The sequence below is a fragment of the Hemitrygon akajei genome, chromosome 7 (genome assembly GCF_048418815.1).
Source record: "Hemitrygon akajei chromosome 7, sHemAka1.3, whole genome shotgun sequence".
Taxonomy (NCBI): domain Eukaryota; kingdom Metazoa; phylum Chordata; class Chondrichthyes; order Myliobatiformes; family Dasyatidae; genus Hemitrygon; species Hemitrygon akajei.
The window spans coordinates 101,510,418-101,527,108 of NC_133130.1; the positions used below are offsets into that span (position 1 = coordinate 101,510,418).

General features: G+C 41.6%; 1 protein-coding gene across 8 annotated transcripts in view; it reads left to right on the top strand.

The window, feature by feature from the left end:
- LOC140730740 (1-acyl-sn-glycerol-3-phosphate acyltransferase delta-like) overlaps positions 1-16,691 on the top strand; it is a 184,663-nt gene that overhangs the window by 56,019 nt on the left and 111,953 nt on the right. Inside the window, exon 2 of one of the 8 annotated variants that reach the window (XM_073051578.1) lies at positions 12,122-12,236. The exons of the other annotated variants lie outside the window; for them this stretch is intronic. The gene's annotated coding sequence lies outside the window, so the exon portion shown is untranslated. The remainder of the gene's footprint in view (positions 1-12,121; positions 12,237-16,691) is intronic. 8 annotated transcript variants of the gene reach the window in all.

Consider the following 16,691-nt stretch of genomic DNA (forward strand, 5'->3'; position numbering starts at 1 on the left):
AAAAAATAAGCAATGCATATTGAGAACATGAGATGAAGAGTCCTTGAAGGTTAATCAGGGGCAAGTGAAGTTATCCCGTTTTGGTTTAAGAGCCTAACAGTTGAAGGGTAATAGCTGTTTCTAAACTTGGTTCTGTGTGTCCTGAGGCTCCTGTACCTTCTCCCTGATTGGAGCAGCGATGAGGCTGTTATATTTACATCGAAGCAGGCAGCTTCCGTGCTCAAGAGTTGGCAGAAGCAACGGAAACTAACATTTTGCAGGTGTTCCACAAACCATGCCTGCTGAATTTCTTCACACTAGTAGTAAAGAAGCTGTCGAGAAAATAAAATTCAAGGAATAGGATTCATCTTCATTTGAAAAGGAAGGGGTAGAGTAGAGGTAGTCAACTTCGTTCATGGGAAATGCTGCCTCAGAAACTTGGTTGAATAGATGTGTAATGGAGAGTATATTGACTGACTGCATTACAGCCTGGTATGGAAACACCAATGCCTTTGAATGTAAAATCCTACAAAAGGTAGTGGATACAGCTTAGTCCATCAGAGGTAAAGCCCTCCTAACCATTGATGGCAGATTGTAAATGATTAGACCCAAGTTGCAAAACTATATTTCAACAATTGGTAAATCCTGACATCTCAGCTCAAATGTAGTGTTTAAGTACAGGTGGCCCCCGTTTTTTGAACGTTCGCTTTACATCAACTCGCTGTTACGAAAAAAGGCAGCACGCGCCAAGCAGACTAGCTCCTCCCCTGGAACTGTGTTCTAGCCGGCATTGCTTAAACAAGTGCCTGTGAGCATCTGTGCTTTATGTCAATTTATTTTGTGCATCCGTTAGCAAGATGAGTTCTAAGCTATCAGAAAAGCCTGAAAGAGCGCATAAGGGTGTTACACTTAGCATAAAACTAGACATAATAAAGCGTTTCGATCGTGGTGGACGAAGTGAGTTTGGCTAAGGGTTTGTGGAAGTTGACCAAGATGATGTTGAAGAGGTTTTGGCATCCCATGACCAAGAACTGACAGATGAAGAGCTGATGAAGAGGAAAGGATAACAATTGAAGCCAAACACAGTAGTGAACGGCCCGAAAGTGAAGTCGTCCAGGAACTGAACGTGAAGCAATTGCGTGAGATTTTCGCTGCGATTGACAACGCTGCAATGATTGCAGAAAAGTACAACTTTAATTTTGAAAGGGTACATAGGTTTAGGGCAGGATTGCAGGATGGTTTGAGTGCTTACAAAGAACTGTATGATAGAAAAATGCGCGAGCCTAAGCAGTCAAGCATACTGTCGTTTTTCAAGCCTTCCACACCAGCCATAGCAGATGACTGGTATGACCTTCGATATTGAGGCAGGCAGACATAGAAGAAAGTGACCTACCTGCCCTGATGGAAACAGACAACGATGAGATGACACCCCAGTGTCCCACCACCCCAACCTCCGACGACTCAGCCTAACACACCATCATCAGTATCCTCACTGTCTTCCTGATTCCGGTAAGTGAAATTACACTGGGTGTACATTATTTCTACTTTATATAGGCTGTGTATTTTTATGTGTTATTCGGTAGCTTCATAGCTTAAAGGTTACTGGAAAAAGTGCTTCTGCTGGGACCGCTTGCGCTGTGTGTTTCTGCCGGGAGCGCTTGTGCCATGTGTTTCTGCCGGGAGCACTTACGCCGTGTGTTTTTGCTGCGAATGCTGCTGTGAGCGCTTGTGTGAAATTTTCGCTATGGTGGACAGTGCTGTAATAATTGTAAAAAAGTATTTCTACTTTATATAGGCCATGTATTTATCAGATTGTTCCTGCTTTTACTATATGTTACTGTTATTTTAGGTTTTATGTGTTATTTGGCATGATTTGGTAGGTTTTTTTTGGATCTGCGAGCACTCACAAATTTTTCCCATATAAATAAATGGTAATTGCTTCTTCACTTTACGACATTCAGGCTTACGAACCGTTTCATAGGAACGCTCTACCTTCGAATGGCGGGGGGAACCTGTACTTATTAGATGTTATCTAAACTCACTCACTATTGAGTACATCTACAAAGAGTGCTGTCATCAGAAAGCCACATCCATCATCAAAGACCCTCACCATCGAAGCCATGCTCTCTTCTCGCTGCTGTCATCAGGAAGAAGGTACAGGAGCCTTGGGTCCCATACCACTGGGTTCAGGAACAGTTATTAGCTTTCAACCATCAGGCTCCTGAACCAGTGTGGATAACTTCACTCACCTCGATTCTGAACTGATTGTGCAACCTTTGGACTAACTTTAATGGACTCTACAGTTCATGTTCTCAGTATTGTTTCTTTGTGTATTTGCACAGTTCGCCTTTTGCATATTTATTTTCTTGTCAGTCTTTGTGTGTAGTTTTCCACTGATTCCATTGTATTTCTTTGTTTTGCTGTGAATGCCCACAAGAAAATGAATCTCAGAGTTGAATATGGTGTAACACGTGTACTTTGATAATTAATTAACTTTGAACTTTTAACAAAAATTGACATGCTTTCTGGTCATTGACATGTATCTACTCTGATATACAGTTAATGCACAGGTGTTCTGCATTTGTTTGGGTATAATCTATGCAAATTGCAAAAGAGCTAGATTATATTGACTACAGACTCCATTAAATATTCCTCCTGTTTGTTTCGTGTTGATAAGGATGATGACTTAAATTTGAGGATTTGGACTTGGGAATTCTGCAAGAAGTATTTTCTATGTTGCATATGCTGTGTCCTGTGGTTCCTGTGTGATTCAAGAGAATGTTGGTTTGAGCTGGGGTAGGGAAATGTGGTAGTGATACAATCCAAAGTTGTGTCAGTTGTTATCTGAAAAGTAGGTTGCCGAGCTGTTCCTGAAGCTTGTGGGAGAAATACTCTCCCTATTCTTCTGGCAATTCAAGGATAATTTGCATGCAGATTATTTTGGCTCTCGTGATATGAAAAGCTTAACTTGTTGCTATTTAACACAAGTACAGAACTAATGCGCACCACCATAAGATTTGTATTGGTTTTGCTTCTTGCTGCTATTGTGATGTAAATCAGGCCTGTTTCTCCTGCTCTCATCCATATGGTGTCCTGGCTAGTGTTGGTTGTTCATGTTTCATTACAACAATAATATATTTCAAAAACACTGAAAGATGCTACATAAATGAAAGACATGCATTCACTCTTTCTATTTAGCACCTGTAGCCAGATTTTCGGAGTCCAAAGTAAATTTATTATCAAACTATATAAACCTGCTGGGTTCTTTCAGCATTTTGTGTGTAACTCTGAATGTCCAGCATCTGCAGAAAACTCGTGTGTCTATGTTGTGTTAAAGGTCACAGGTTTTGGTAGGGGATTCTTAGAGCTTGGTCCCTAAATAGCTTCACTCGTGGGTGTTGATATCTGGAATGCAACAGGACAAATTATGGAGTTACTTAGAATCTTAGTGATAATAGTTTGGAGGTTAGAGATGGTACTAAAAGGGAAAAGTGGAAAACAGATTAAATAATTCCACTCTTCCATGCAGAATGAAAAACAGAAAGGTACTGTCAGAGAACTTCCTGAGTAAAATGATAGTTCAGTTGCTGTGCCCAAATTGTCATGTTCTACCCGTACAGGTGGGGAGAAGTTATTGCCTGCAGGAGCACCTAGAAGATTTGTGTAGAGCAGGGGTTCCCAACCTGGGGTCCACTGACCCCTCAGTTAATGGTAGGAGTCGATGGCCCAAGAAAAGTTGGGAACCTGCTGTAGAGCCATGATACATGGAAACTGGAATAGACCATTTGGCCTTGCTGTGCATTCAACACTGTGATGGTTGACTGTCTAGCTCAGTGCTCAGTTCTTTCTTTATCCCCACATCCCTTTGCATGAATTAGTACAGATTGTGACATTTGCACCCGGTTTGGTGAAAACTGATTCGAAGCATTTATTCAGCTGGAAGTCTTGTGAGGGAGGATTCAACGTGCAAGACACAAATGCCATGGTAGATTAGGCTAATCTTTTCATTACATTCCTCATCGGCCCACAATGTTTCTGAGGGTACAATGTTGCTGTTATTCCTTTCCGTGCCTTGTAGTGCACCAGGCGGCAACCTTGCTGTTTCTTTAGCAGTATTTGCTTCTTACAAGGTCCAGTTGTGGGCTCAATGCTCAACCCAGCACAGATGGAAAGTGCAAGGAACTGGCCCGATTTGAATCCAGCACCATTCGCTTCGAAGCCCAGTACAGATGCCACTACACCACCGGCCGGCAAAGGGTAAAAGATGCAAGCACTTATCTCTATTAGAAAATCCAAAGTGTAATCAATTCATGCAGTTGTTGCTGTTGGCTCTGTTAGAGAAATATTCAGTAATTTGCAGCTTAGTCATACAAAATGTATAGAACTTGTTGATTCTGAGGTTCCTACTGCTGAAAATTGTGCAGGGAGCATGAGGTGAGGTGGCTTGGGGGTGGAGGGTTTGGTGTTGGGTGCTATTGTGATGTGTGAGCATGTAAACATGCCTCATTGATGCCCAAGGTGAGTCCAGTGCGGTAGCCAGCCTGGCCTGTAAATGATGAAGCTACTTAAAGAATCAGTAAAAATCTATGCACAAACAACCAATAAGATGACAAACTGAGCAAATAATGATAATAAATAATATTGAGACCATGAGTTGAAGAGTCCATGGATGAGAGACCTTATTCAACTCAGAAGGAGCAAGGGCTTAAATTTCCTATTAGCCATTGTGACGCTCCATAACCTAATGCTTCAGGAACATATTCCTGCCCAGTTCTCTGTCATGGGTTTTGCTGCTAAATGTGTGCCAAAATTAGAAATAAAATCAAACTTTCAACTTGCAGTAATTTAGCTAGTGCACATGTGCATCACTGACATGATTTCTTTAAATTTTTCCCCCACCCAATCTTTTGATAAATGTTACAGATGCATTTATGTGACAACTATCATGAGTATCTACTTTATGAATCTATAAAGGGTGACAGAATATGACTGATTTGTCAGAATTGGAATCAGGATTATTAATCATTATTATGAAATTTGTTTTAAGGCAGCCGTGCAGTGCAATACATAAATTTAACAAAATAGAAGTTCCAATGAGAACTATATAAAAAAACACAAGTAGTGCAAAATAAAGAGCAAAATAGTGTTCATGGATCCATTGAACATTCAGAAATTTGATTGCAGTGGTGAAGAAGCTGTTCCTAAAGTATGGAGTGCATGTCTTCAGGCTCCTATACCTCATCTCTGGTAGGAATGAGAAGGGGGCATGTCCTGGATGGTAGGGTCCTTAAAGTGGGATGCTGTGTTTCTGAGGTGTTGCCTTTGGAAGAAGTTCTTGATGGTGGGGAGGCTAGTGCCCATGCTGGAGCTAGCTGAGACTGTAGCCTTCTGCAGCTTTTTCTGGTCCTGTCCATTCCAGTCAGAATGTCTGTACTATACTGTATGTGTGCATTTGACCTCATTGTAGGCAATGAGAATGGGGAAGTGTCTTTGGAAGAATCCTCTGGAAACAGTGACGGTAGTTTGGTAAGTTTTAAGTTAGTCATGGGGAAAAATGTTAGGGCTCCTTAAACAAGGGGAAGGTGGATTTCGATAGGTTAAGACAGAACTGGAGGAATAGATTGAGAGCATTTGCTAGGGGGAAGAAGTTACGTTTGTTAAGTAGGTGGCATTTAAAAGCAACAGCAAAGGATTGACGGTTAAATCCCTGCAAGGGTGAGAGGCAGTTATTTGAGAATGAGGGATAAAGTTCAAAGTAAATTTGTTATCAAAGTACGTATATGTCACCATATACTACCCTGGGATTGGTTTTCTTGCAGGCATTCACAGTAGAGCAAAGAAATACAGTGGAATCAGTAAAAAACTGCATACAATGACTGACAAACAACCAATCTGCAAAAGAGAAAAAAAATCAGAAAAAAAACAAATAAGTAAATAAATAAAAGCGTGAGAATGTGAGTTGTAGACTCTTTAAAAGAGAGTCCGTAGACTGGAATCAGCTCAGTGTTGAGGTGAGTGCAGTCCATGTGAGTTCAGGAGCCTGATAGTTGAAGGGTATTTGTTCCTGATTCTAGTAGTATGGGACTTAAGTCTCTTGTTCCTCCTTCCCGATGTCAGCACTTAGAAAGTGTCTGTGTACATCCAGTTCATAAACAAAGGACAAATCCAGTAGCAGTAGAATGAATCTCGAAAGAACATTCACCAGGAGAATGCAACCGTTCAAGAAGGTAGTTACTTGAATAATTACTGATGGACAGTCAATGCTGGCACTGATATTTACTTCACACAAGAAAAATCAATAAAAATCCTCCTGAGTAGAAGTGAGGAGTTGAAAAAGTTGCACCCACTTGAACCCAAAGTACATTGACATCTACTTCCCCAATACAGATATTTGGCTAGTCGAATGAAGTCCTGCCAGGAATAGTTGCTTGTTCATCCACAGGCAAAATGTTAATACTGGCTTGCGTTTAGTTTTCAGCTGAAGTATGACTTGATCAAACATAACAAGCTCATTAAATAAACTGCCAGTGGCTGGCGGCCAGAAATGATCTAGTTTCTTGGATCGGGTCTCAGAAGTTCCACTGGGGGAAGTGAGGAGGGACAGATATTTGGTTGGCTTTTCAGAAAAAGTTCAACACTTCACGGATTACTTTGAAGATGTCCCTCACTGGCATGTTCAGTTCTGAACTGATTTTCCCCAAAGAGCATCATGAAAAATTTGCAAGCTAATTATGAGGTGGCAAGGTAGCTTTAGTGGTTAGTGTAATGCTATTACATCATCAGCGACCTGGGTTCAATTTCCCTGCTGTCTGTAAGTAATTTGTATGTTCTTCCTGTGACTGTGTGGTCTCCCTCTGGGTGCTCCAGTTTTCTCTCGCATTTCAAACACGTACAGGTTAGTAGGCTTGTTGGCCAGATGGGTATGATTGGGCTGTATAGTCTCGTTGGGCCTGTTACTGTGCTGTATCTCTAAGTAAAATAATAAATAAAATCTCTGTAAGTGCTCCTTCTGTGGCTGAAAAGTTACTTTCATGCGGGCCAATAGCATGGTAAGTTGCTTACAGGAACTCTGTAGCTGTGTGTAAATGAAGGGATAAGTCACCTTTTAGCATTCATTCATCATGAATCAACTGTTACTGTAAATGAGGCATGCAAGGGAATGATAACAAAAAGTGAAAATTAACATGCTCCATGCAGCCGCTGATTAAAATAATGCTAGTGTGGACATGAAAAATATTCAAATAATAACAGCTACTTGTTTATACAAATATGACCAACACACCTTGGGTATGAAAGACTAAAATACATTGTTATCTTAGACGATACTCTCTTCTTACTATTTCCATCAAGAAGAAGGTCCCACACCACCAGTTTCAGGAACAGTTATTGCTCTTCAGCCATCAGGGCTCCTGAACCAGCCACAATTCCGAACTGATTTCACAACCTACTGACTCACTTTCAAGGACTCTGGGACTTAGTATTATTTATTTTTTATTTGCAGAAATTCTTCTTTTCCACATAGTTTGTCAGTCTCTGTTTATGTATAGTTCCTCATGAATTCTGTTACATTTCATTTTCCTGAAAATGCCTGCAAGAAAATGAATCTCAAGGTGGTATATGGTAACCTGGATGATCAATTTTACTTTGACATTCCTTCTGTATTAAGGATGAGGTTTTTAAGGTTGTATCTTGATTGCCGAGGGATACACTGAGCAGCAAGGTCAGATAGTGTCCTGGGTGCTTTGTGTGGGGGCCACTCCTGTGCTCCATTGAAAGGGTCAACTATGATCTGGAGTTCGATTTCTGAAAGCGTGATGCAAGTTGTAATTAATTGTCCAATGGGATGCTAAGGTGGAAACAACAAAGATTGAATGACTTGCCAGTTGTCCACTGTAGTGAGGAGCCTGTGGGGGGGGGGGGGGGGGGGAGTGTGCTAATGTATTGTCCTGGAGTTGGAGGATTGTCTGTGGGGTGGGGATGGAGGAAAGCAGAATGTTTTGCTGTTGCTGTTCTGTTTTGTTGTGTTTTCCCTTGTTTTGCCGATCATTGTTTTGGCACTGGAACGTGCGGCGGCTCCTATGGGCTACTGCCAGCATACCCTTAGCTTGTGTTGGTTGTTAATGCAAATTACGCATTTCACTCGATGTTTTGATATACATGTGAATCTTTGACATTGAAGGCTAAGCAGGCTGGAGTGATAATACAGTTTATCTTGGCTCTAGTCTGCATTGAGATTGGTCCTGCCTATCTTCCATTGTTAGGACCCTAGCTAGCTGGTTGCTATGTTGCGTAGGTAGAACAGTAATTTCCAAGGATAGCCATTGTGTCAAAGGCTTTTTTGAAGTGGAAAAGGTTAGGTGACTGGTGATGCTGCCTCTTCTATGTGGATCTATCATTGGGTAATTATCTTATCTCTCTTCTCTTCGTAACACAGAATCCACATTGCCACTGGTAGGAAGCTCCTTGCAGCTATTTTCTCAGAAGCAGGCACCCCACCAGACTGGTCTCCTTTTGTGAGACTCCCTGGCAGTGCTCTTTTCCCCTATGTGAAATGGGGAATTCATGATGAATACTTGGACATGGAAGTATTTTATTTTCTAATTGTGTTCCGGCTGTTCGGACTTTTACACCTTCTGCCAGGCCAGGCTAGTGCTTGAATTGTAGCCAATAATGCACTTGGAACAGAACCAAGGACCCTCTGATCAATGATCAGAATCTCTATTTATGTGATCTTTGAAGTGCTTTGTTCAGCAGGCACTGACTGCATCCATCCTTGAGCTCTCCACAAGTCTTTGCTCTCAGTGGGATGGGCCCATAGATGTTTGGCCAAGAATGGTCTGGTTGGGCTTGCAGATATGGACTAGTGTGCTCTTTCCTCCAATAAGCTATTAGATTTTATTTTGTTGAACCTTGTCCTTGGGTGCCTGCATGGCTTCTTTATAGACCTGGGCTGCAAGGGTATCTCGACTCGTTATCCAATCAGTTGCTATGATAAGGCAATCTATACTACATATTGGCACCAATGAGTGCATATAATATAGCAAAAAATAATGGGAAGTTAGAGGATTGGGAAAGTTTTGAAACCGGCAGAAGGCAACTAAAGCCATAAGGGGGAATGAGATGAAATATGAAGATAAACTAATCAACAATATCAGAGAGGATACCAGATAGTTTTTTGGATATGTAAAGGAGATGACAGTACATATTGGACTGCTGGAAAATAATGCTGAAGAGGTAGTAATGAGGACAATGAAATGGTGGACGAACTGAATAAGTATTTTGCACCATTCTTCAATGTGAAAGACACGTGGTGTGCTGAGTGGTTTGAGAGTGTCAGGTCAGAAGTGAGTGCAATTGCTATTACCAGGTAGAAGCAGCATGGGAAACTGAGAAGTCTGAAGGTAGATAAGTCACCTGAACCAGATGGACTACACCCTGGGGTTCTGAAAGGGGTAGCTGAAGAGATTCTTGAGGCATTAGTAAAGATCTTTCAAGAATCACAAGATTCTGGAATGGTTCCAGGTGACTGAAAAATTGCAAATGTCACTCCAAAAAGGGAGGGAGGCAGAAGAAAGGACAAAATAGGCCAATTAGCATGACTTCTAGTTGGGAAGATTTTGGAGTCGATTGTTAAGGATATGGTTTTGGAGTACTTGTAGGCACATGATAAAATTGGCCAAAGTCAGCATGGTTTCCTTAAGGAAAATCTTGCTGACCAATCTGTTGGAATTCTTTGAAGAAACAACAAGCAAGATAGACAAAGGAGAATTGGTGGATGTTGTGTATTTGGCTTTTCAGAAGGCCTTTGACAAAGTGCTGCACGTGAGGCTGTTTAACAAGTTAAGAAGCCAGGGTGTTACAGGAGGGATCCTAGGATGGACAGAGCATTCTGATTAGCAGGAGGCAAAATGTGGGAATAAACGGGTCCTTTTCTGATTGGCTGATAGTGATTAGTGATGTTTCGCAGGAGTCATTGTGGGGACCTCTTTTTACATTGCATATCAATGATTTGGACATCAGAATTGATGGTTTTGTGGCTAAGTTTGCAGACAATAGGAGGATAGGTGGAGGGGCAGGTCATGTTGAGGAAGCAAGGAACCTGCAGAAGATTTGGACAGATTGGGAGAATGGGCAAAGAAGTAGCAAATGGAATGTAATGTTGGGAAGTATATGATCATGTACTTTGATAGGAGGAATAACGGTGTAGACTATACAGGGAAAAAAATTCAAAGATCTGAGGTGTGGAGAGACTTGGAGTTCTTGTGCAGAATTCCCTAAAGATTAACTTGCAGGTTGAGTTGATGGTAAGGAAGGCAAATGCAATGTTAGCATTCATTTCGAGAGGACTAGGATATAAACGCAAGAATGTGATGCTGAGTCTTTATAAGGCATTCGTCAGACTACACTTAAGTATTGTGAGCACTTTTGGGCACCTTATTTAAGAAAGGATGTGCTAACACTGGAGAGGGTTCAGTTGGAGATTCATAAGAATGATTCTGTAAATGAAAGGCTTGTTGTATAAGGAGTGATTGATGGCTCTGGGCCTTTACTCACTGGAATTTAGAATGAGGTAGGATCTCATTAAAACTTACCAAATGTTCAAAGGCCTATACAGAGTGGATGTGGAGAGGATGTTTGCTATGGCAGGGTAGTCTAGGACCAGAGAGCACAGCCTCAGAACAGAGGGGCGTTCATTTAGACAGAGATGTGGAGGAATTACACCAGCCCAAGGGTGGTGAATCTGTGAAATTTGTTGCCACAGGCGGCTGTGAAGGCCAGGTCTTTGGGTTTATTTAAGGCAGAGGTTGATTGTCCTTGATTAATCAGGATGTAAAAAGATACTGGGAGAAGGCAGGAGATTGGGTCTTGAGAGGGAAATGGATCAGCCACACTGAAATGATGGAGCAGACTTGATGGGCCAAAAGGCCTAATTCTACTCCTATGTTTTATGGTTTATGAAACAAAATCTGAGTTTGATCTCAGATGCAGATAGTTAACAGGAGAGGTGAATTATGTTTACATATGTTTTGCATTTAGAATGCATGCATGCAATTTCCCAGGGATATAAAAATCACAAGGAACATAACTTTTAGATCTGAAACTGGAATCAGAATTTGAATTTGGTTTAATATCACTGACATGCAGTATGTCATGAAATTTGTTTTGCAACAGCAGTACAGCACAATACATATAAAAATCTATAAACCACAATAAGATGTATATAAAATTAAATAAGTACTGCAATTCATATAAAATAGTGCGGTTCATTGTCTGTCCAGAAATCTGATGGTAGAGGGGAAGAACCTTTCCTAAAACGTTGAGTATGTCTTCAGGCTCCTGTACCACCTCCCTGATGGTAGCAATGTTATGAGGGCATGTCCTGGATAATGGAGGTCCTTAATAATGGATGCTGCCTTTTGAGGATGTCCTCAATAGTGAGGCTAGTGCCCATGATGGTGCTGGCTAAGCTTACAACCCTCTGCAGCTTTTCTGATCCTGTGCATTGGCCCCTCCATGCCAGACAGTGATGCAACCAGTTAGAATGCTCTCCACGGTACATTTGTAGAAATTTGCTAGAGTCTTTGGTGACCTATCAAATCTCCTCAAATTCTTAATGAAATATAGCCACTGATGTGCCTTCCTTGTATGTTGGACCCAGAATAGATTTTCAGAGATGTTGACACCCAGGAACTTGAAGCTGCTCACCCTTTCCACTGCTGACCCTTTGAGGATTGGTGTGTGTTTGAAACTAAAATGGATTTAGAATTCCAAATTACCTCCTGCAATTCCACACTTCCTTTCTCAGAGCACTTTCAAATGCAACCACAGGAGAACGAAGCCCTCTTAGCTTTGCCCCTCCTATATTCTGGGAGCTTGTGTATGCTTTCCAAGTGAAGCAGTAATTTTCTTGCATTCCTTCCAACTCTGCTTGTGATGTAGAACAAGATCTTGGCATGTTACAGCCTCTGGCTGCAACAATATCAAATAATGATACTATTCCAGACTGATTACCAGTATTTTGGTTTGTTTCCTCAGATTTAATTTCAGTCTGTGTTCTGATGCAAGTCTGAAAGGCCTGAAACATTAACTGTTTTGCTTCTAGTAGATGCTACCTTACCCAAGTATTTCTTGTATTTTTCAGAATTTTTTTAATATTTTGAACTGAGAAGTAAATTTTCATTGGAGGATCAACACGTCACATTCCGTCTGGGTAGCCTCCAACCTGGCAGCATGAACATCTATTTCTCGAACTTCTGGTAATTTTTTTCCTTTTCCATTCTTCCTTCTGGCTCTCCTCTCAACTCTTCCCTTCCCACCTGCCCATCATCTTCCTCTGGTGCTCCTCCTCTTTCCCTTTCTCCCATGATCCATTCTCCTCTCCTATCAGATTCCTTCCTCTTCAGCCTTTTACCTCTTCTATCTGTCACCTCCCAGCTTCTCACTTCTTCCCACCCACCCACCTTCCTCCTCTCCTGGACTCACCTATCACCTGCCAACTTGGATTCGCTCCTTCCCTCACCTTATTTTGGCTTCTACACCCCCACTTCCTTCCAGTCCTGATGAAAGGTCTCAGACTGAAATGTTGACTGTTTATTCCTCACCATTAATGCTGCCTGACTTGTTGAGTTTCTCCGGCATTTTGTATGTGTTTCTCTGCATTTTTGGCATTTGATGAATCTCTTGTGTTTAAATAAATTTTATGCTTGCTGTGAGCATAGACGGTTATTGTTACCGAGAGTGCGAGAATGCAGTTGACTGAGAACTGGCATCATGAGCTGCAAAACCAGAAGGTATTTCAGAAATGTAAACTACATGGATTATTGTGTTCTTGTGGTAAGGAAGAGGTTTGCAATGGAAATAAAAACAAACTCACAACAGGTCAGGTAGGTCAGGTCTGGATTCGCAGTTAACAATTCAGGTTAAAAACCCTCTGTGCAGTGGTTACTTGGAAAAACAAAGCAGAACCAATGAGAGACTGAGCGAGAGACTCAACATTGTATGATGCACTTCTAAGTAACTGAGATCCAAGTCAAAAAAAGTACAAAACCAGCAAAGACAAATGATCTTATATAAAATCTAAAAAAACTAATGAAACTAGTGGAGTGATAGTAAAATAAGTGAAACAAGCGAAGTTAACGTAATGAAATTAGCATGTAGCAGTCAACCAAAAAAAAATCCATGTCCCTGCTGACTCTAACTAAAAACTAATGGCATGAAGGGTGAATAGGTTAAGGCTCATCTGCTTCTACCGCGTCCCAAACCACATGACAAGTTACCATAGTGCATAATTACAGCAACACAAAATGTAATACCGACAGACAGTGGATACATGGCTCCTACAGTCTTGTTTCTTTCCCTGTAGATGCTGCCTAACCTGCTGAGCGTTGTCAATATTTTCAGTGACTGCAGCATTTTGATACTCACTCACGAGTTACTTACATGTTATTAGTTAATTCTGCACACTGCTATGTGTGGTTTTAAATGTTGATGCTGTAATGAAATAATTTCCCACTCAAGATCAATCAAGTATTTATTATTATTTATTTTCTGTTTGGATATGAACTGTATTCCCATATCTTTGCTTAACTAACCCCACATTCACAATTTTATTTAACTCCAGGTAACACACACAAAATGCTGGAGGAACTCAGCAGGCCAGGCAGCATCTATGGAAAAGAGTACAGTACAGTCAATGTTTTGGGCCGAGACCCTTCAGCAGGACTGGAGAACAAAAGATGAGGGGGTCAGAGACGGAGGGTGGGGGGGGAGGGGAGGGAGAAACACAAGGTAAAACTAAGAGGATAGGAGGGCTGAAGTAAAGAGTTCGGAAGTTGATTGGTGAAAGAGATTGGTGAAGGGCTGGAGAAGGGGGAGTCTAATAAGAGAGGGCAGAAGGCCACGGACGAAAGTAAAAGGGGAGGTGATGGGCAGGCAAGGAGATAAGATGAGAGAGGGAAAAGGAAATGGGGAATAGAGAAAGAGGGGGCATTACTGGAAGTTCGAAAAATTGATCTTCATGCCATCAGGTTGGAGGCTTCCCAGACAGATTATAAGGGGTTGCTCCTCCAACCTGAGTGTGGCCTCATTGCAACAGTAGAGGAAGCAATGGATGGACATGTTGGAATGGGAAGTGGAATGCCAGGGATGGACATGTTGGAATGGGAAGTGGAATGCCAGGGATGGACATGTTGGAATGGGAAGTGGAATGCCATGGATGGACATGTTGGAACGGCAGGTGGAATACCATGGATGGACATGTCGGAATGGGAAGAGCTACACCTGTCCCTACACCTCCTCCCTCACTACCATTCAGGGCCCCAAACTGTCCTTCCAGGTGAGGCGACACTTCACCTGTGTATCAGTTGGAGTCATCTTTTGTATCCAGTGCTCGCGGTGTGGCTCCTCTCCTATTAGATCCCCCTTCTCCAGCTCTGTATCTCCTTCACCAATCAACTTCCCAACTCTTTACTTCACCCCAATTCACCTATCACCTTGTGTTTCTCCCTCCCCTCACCCCACCCTCCATCTCTGACTCCTCATCTTTTTTTCCCTCCAGTCCTGCTCAAGGGTCTTGGCCCAAAATGTCGACTGTGCTTTTTTTCATAGATGCTGCCTGGCCTGCTGAGTTCCTTCAGCATTTTATGTGTTTTACTTGGATTTCCAGCATCTGTAGATTTTCTCTTGTTTGTGATTGGATCTATAGAGAGTGTTAAGTTTTGTAACTGCAAAACATAAACTAATTCAAAGGAAGATATGGGACTCCAAAACTCTAACTTCTAGTTATAGTTTAAGCGAGGTGTTTATGTATCATATGGTAGTGTGACCACGTATGTAATTCACATATTTATACATGTAACCTGTAAGGAATTATTTAAATGAACAAGAATCTATATACACACACACATACACTGATGCACCATCAATAACTCTCTCTGAGACGTGAAGGCGAGATATCGGCTTTTATTGACTGGAAGAAAGAACAAGCAGTAGTTGACCACCATACTACATCCTGGAGATTGAGGGCTGGGCTCAGGCCTCAATCACCTTTATACCGGGGTCTGTGGGAGGAGCCACAGTCAGTGGGAGGGGCCACAGGAGCAGTCAGCAGGGGGCGTGTCCAGACAGGTATATGTAGTTCACCACATATACATACAAGATTACTTGAATATTATTGAAATATTAAATGCACAACACTCCTCCCTGCTTAGCTATAAACTTCCAACTCAATATAGAATGCATCTCAACTATATACACAGTATACTATACATCTACTATATCCACAGCATAATAAATTTTAAATTGTCCCATTGAATAATTAATCTCTGGAGGATTTCTTACTTTTGTGGGATAACATCCTTCATGACAAGTGGGATCGCTCTGCTTGGCAGGTGAGAGTTGTGGCTGTGAAAACAATCTTAGATTGTGGGGCCTCCTCCATGATGGTTGTCGGAGTTGACTCTGAGATTGCAGGAAGTGGTTCTAACAGCAGTAGCCATCTTTTTTTTGTCTGCATCGTTCATCTTGTTTCTGCATCTTGATCTTGGGAAGGTGGATTTAGTTCACTGGAACTCTTATTAATCCTATTGTTGCCTTTATAATCTGATCTTTTCTCTTGGTTTTTTCATCCATAACATCATGTGATGAATCCTCTGTTTTCATATCTCCATTGACTTCTTTCTTTTTGGCCTTCCATTCATCCAGCTGGGCTTTGGTCTTTGCATCTACTTTTACAAGCAGCTTTTTTGAAGTTCATATCCTTAATGCACACAGATTCTGGTTCTTTATACTCAGAAAAGCTGAATGCTTGCAACTTTACTGAATCACCTTGAACCTTCTTCCCGTTTAAAGCCAAGCCACATTTTGCAAGTAATTGCATGATTAAAATATTAGAAACTTTCTCGGATATGTTGCCTACAAATCTGTAGTAGTTGGACCAGTGCTTTCCTCTCTCTTGCTCTTCCTCTGAGCAGCATGGACTTTCCTTGGTCCAATATGCTTTCAGAAGCATACAGGTTGCCACCAGTACCTGTTTGTCTTCTGTTGGACAATTATTCAATGTGTTTGGCATGGACACAGTTGTGGCATCTTCCAGTATCTTTTTTAAATTTACTTTCAGCTGACTTCGTTGCAGAGAATGTGGCAAGCAAACGGTGGAAGTTGTAGTTGCCTCAGCCAACACATCCCCACAATGCTGGACCTCCTATTTTTTTAACCACATAGTAGCCCAATGTGGCTTGTTGGTTGTTGTATTTCATTCGAATGTCATTCCCCCAGGAGTTATCTTTTCTCCAGTTTTAAGTTCTTGGTTGGATATGTACAGGCTTCAATTTAGTATCCTTGAAATGCAGTTCAAACTCATTTTGTAGAATGACTGAAACAGCCGAACCACTGTCCAATTACATTTTAATTAATTTGCCATTCAGTAAGCCATATTGCTTGTCTCTTGTTTTGTGGATGTCTGAGGCATGCTTAACAGCTGTGGCAGGGTTTGAATGCCCTAACCTCCTACAAAATTAAATCTTGCAACATAAGAGACAGCAGAGCTTTGCTTCCAGATGAGCTCAAAGCTTTCTATGCTCGCTTTGACCACCAGAACAGGGAGGAACTATCACACACCCCCATGTCTCCCGATGATCCTCAGACTCAGTTTCTAAAGATGACGTGCGGGCTGCCTTCAAGAGAGTGAATCTAAGGAAAGCATCCAGTCTGGA